Source organism: Talpa occidentalis, unplaced genomic scaffold (assembly GCF_014898055.3).
Source record: "Talpa occidentalis isolate TD23 unplaced genomic scaffold, MPIMG_talOcc4v2.1 talOcc4.11, whole genome shotgun sequence".
In the NCBI taxonomy this organism is placed as follows: Eukaryota; Metazoa; Chordata; class Mammalia; order Eulipotyphla; family Talpidae; genus Talpa; species Talpa occidentalis.
In genome coordinates, this window is record NW_023601104.1 from 54,076,218 (window position 1) to 54,079,946 (window position 3,729).

The 3,729-nt window shown below is 35.3% G+C and overlaps 1 pseudogene; it reads right to left on the reverse strand.

Annotated features, from left to right (window-relative positions):
• Nucleotides 1-252: 252 nt before the first annotated feature.
• Nucleotides 253-423, reverse strand: LOC119239038 (40S ribosomal protein S29-like; annotated as a pseudogene).
• Between the last annotated feature and the right edge of the window lie 3,306 nt (nucleotides 424-3,729).

Genomic DNA, 3,729 nt, shown 5'->3' on the forward strand with positions numbered 1-3,729 from the left:
TGGATGAGGAGATTACAAAAATATGTGGCTGTTAGGAACTGAACAATGTCTATGTGTGTGTGACATTAAGGTCTGTGTGCTATGTCCAGGTGCTTGATGAATTGTACTGTTATTGGATATACTACATTCTTCCATAACATTAATTTTCTTTCTTTCTTTTTTTTAATTGAAGTATTTTATTGTATGTACAAAGAGCTAGCATTGTTTCTGCTTTACGGTAGATTTCTTCACAACCAATTCAAGGAAGTTCCTTTAGTCCAACTTAATGAAGACTATATCCTTGGCATACTGACAGAAACACTGGCGGCCCATGTTGAGTCCGTATTTCTGGATCAGGCCGTGTCGGTTTGAGCAGACTCAGCAAGAGCGAGAACCCTGGCCGGATTTTCTTGGGTGACTCCAGTAGAGTTGCTGGTGACCCATCTTGCTTTCTTGGAGGCAACGAGGCTAAAAGTCCCCAACATTAATTTTCTTTTAATTTTCTAATCAAGTTATCAAAATATGGTATGATATCAGGAATTCTTGGAAAAATCTGACTGCAACAGAAAGTGTGAAATGAAAGTTCTTACCTTGAAAAACCCTTTTGAAGTTAAGAAACTTAGGAAAGGCCAACAAGTTTTATAAAGGTAATTCAGGAAATGAGGTAAAAGTGTTGAGGTCTGAACAAGGCAGAAAGGGTTTGGAATATTTCAGATAGATACTGTGATAACAGTGGATTGAAGTGGAGGGATTAAAGAAATTGCTAAGTAGCAATGAAAGTCTAAGTTGGTTGGAGTGATTTGCAGTGGGACAGTTTAATAGTGTTGGGTGATCTGTAAGTAGGACTGGGGAAAAAGTTTAATCAAGAATGGGGATTGACAAAGCAAGATTAGTGAATATTTAGAGGGTGGGAAATTCTAAATAATCATTATTTCCATTTCGTTTGTCTTGCTAAGACATTAAATTTTTTAAAAATCTTATGTTATAAGCTATTTTAAACATATAACAAAATCCTCCAGAAAGTAAGGTATAGACAACCACTTTATTCCCAATCATATTTGAAGGATCTTAAAATTCACATGCTTCCTTTGAATATTCCTTTTTTTTTTTGACAGCTAAGACCATATGTCCTACCCTACGCTCTCTCCTTTTTTCTCCTTTAATGAAGATTTGAAGCTTGAATTGCTATCATATCTATTTAACTGGGTCAGTTTGTATAATCTCAGAAAGTCATTTTAAAGAAGGGAATTCTTTCACACACTAATTTGTAAGTAATAGATATAAAGAAAGGAGAAAAAAATTGGAGTAATCTTTGAAGACAACGACTAATTCCCAGATGTTTTGTTGCAACATTAATGTGCCTGCCTTTGGAGCAAGCATTAAAATGCTTTAATATCCATTTGGCTTAAAAGGTTAAGGGCAGAAAAACAAATGTATTCTTCTGTGGAGAAGTTAAACTGGAAGGCAAAGGGAACTCTTGTCTAGCACAAGCTATAAGAGATAATTGTTCATTAGAGAGTGTGAAGTCTGTTGTAAGCACAACCACATTCATTAGGCTGTTCCCTGCTTCCTGTCTGTAATGGGCATTAAGCTGTTCTCTGTTCAATTATAATGAATTCTGGCATTTGCACTACATATCCTTTCCTATGGTTTTCATATTCTGGCCTTTGGTCTTATTTTCTTTTTGGATTTTCACTGAATAGGTGTAACCTCAAAGCAGAGTATAAATTATTTAAGTAATACACTACAAATGTATGACAAGTTCTCAAGAAATATAGAGTCTAACATAGTAATCAAACAAAAAACACCCCCAATAAAAAACATTTTTATACTATTAAAAGGTATCTAAAATACATTAGCTGATTGACAAATATTTTGTTAATAAGCATAACTAAAGCCAAAAATTTAGGCCATAAACAGAATTATTTGTTGTGTTTTGGAGACAAGTCTAGCAACTTAAATCAATTAAAGCTCACAAGAAAGATTCTGTATTGTTAGGTTTTGGTATCATCTCCAGATTTAACCACAGGGTCAACCCACATGGTTTGGGCTTGTGTACAAGGATATCAAATAGCTAACCTTTCCTCTTGACTTTGTCTGATAGCTAGTTAAACCTCTATGCAACAATCAACCTAACCACATTAAAAAATGCATGTGGGAAAGGAAGTGGGCATGTAAATTTTTAGTTGTTAAGTACTTCTAGTACTATATAGTGGAACTTCAAAATTCATTCGGTTCAAAGCACATACACACTAAGAAGCAATTGGTTCCAGTTCTACCTTGAAAAGGTAGGGCAAATATGTAAAAGTTTTTACTCGGTTGATACTAATGCAAATTTATTAAGCTGTTCAAGACAATAGGACTTTCATTCCTGTAATAGAGTGATAAATTTGACTCTGGGTGATAGGCTGGATAATTCAGGGTATAATTATGCATTGAGAGACCCATGATCCTTCTTGATAATTGATTAGGTAAAGATGGCATAAGAAAATTATTTGCTATATTAAAAGACTCATTAGTGATTTTCCTGGAGGCCAACTCTGTGTGGGCTACATAATATTGCAAAGCAAATGCCATACTTTAGGAGACTTTGTGTGAGACTGGACTTGTGTCAGGGAAATTCTAGTCATACTTTACTTTGACAGCAGCAGAATCTGATATAACACTGTGAAATTTTCTCTTCAACTGGTGGGGAAAAATGGGTTTTCAACCTTAGCTTTCCCCTAGTATATATAGGAATCAACTTTGAGGGTGTCCTCCAGTATATGAGTTCTGATTAGCTAAATGGTGACATTGGATTGTCTAGAAGTTCATGTTTCTTTCAAATGTTTCTGAACCCACCCAGACAATGAAAGGAAGGAAAATCAATAAAGTGAGGACCACTAGGCTTTATCTCTATTTAGGATTAAAATGGGAATTCCAGATGGAAACCACACATAAATACATAGGCAAGCATACTTTCTGGAAGGTGAATTATATAGGACCCTTGCAGAATCCATTCTCAAAGCATTTATATTTGAGCTTTTATTATATGTGAGGCATGGTTCTGAGCATTGGGGTTATAAAGATGAATAAACCATCATTCCTGCCCTCCACTGTAAGAGCAGTTACAACAAAGGGATTAATGTTATAATAAAGGATAAACAAGATGCTGAGAAGGCACAAGAGAGGAAGCACTTAACTTTTCCTGGAGAGATTAGAAATGGCTTTTTAAAGAGGGTATCATTTGAGTAGATTTTGAAAAATGAATTAGTTTCCCAGGATAAAAATAAGGAGCAGTATAGTTAGAGAGATAGCTTATAAGAAAAAGCAGGAAGATGTGAAGCAGCCATGAGAACAGGGTTTGTGCAGATAGAACTTTTAAAGATAGACAGTAACAGAAGTTATGAAAAGACTTGTATATCCCACTTTGGACTTTGAACTTCAACATGTAGACATTGGGGCTTTTGAAGGGTTTAATTTTACAAGAATGGAGAATGGATGGTAGAGGGGGTAAGTGATGCTCAATTCCAAATGACCAGTTGGAAACCAATTGTACTCATTTTGATGAGAAAGTGATGGGTACCTGGGCAGAAATGATGGAGGTCTGGACTGGGGAATCCCCATTTCTGACTTTGTGGTTTATTGTTTCATTAATCAAAGGAGAAGGGCCGGTTTTTGGAAAGGAAAATACTGAGTTTTAGACTGAGATTTAGGTTTTTTTAAATAGATTTATTTATTTATGCATACAAGAGCTGGGATATAGGTCAG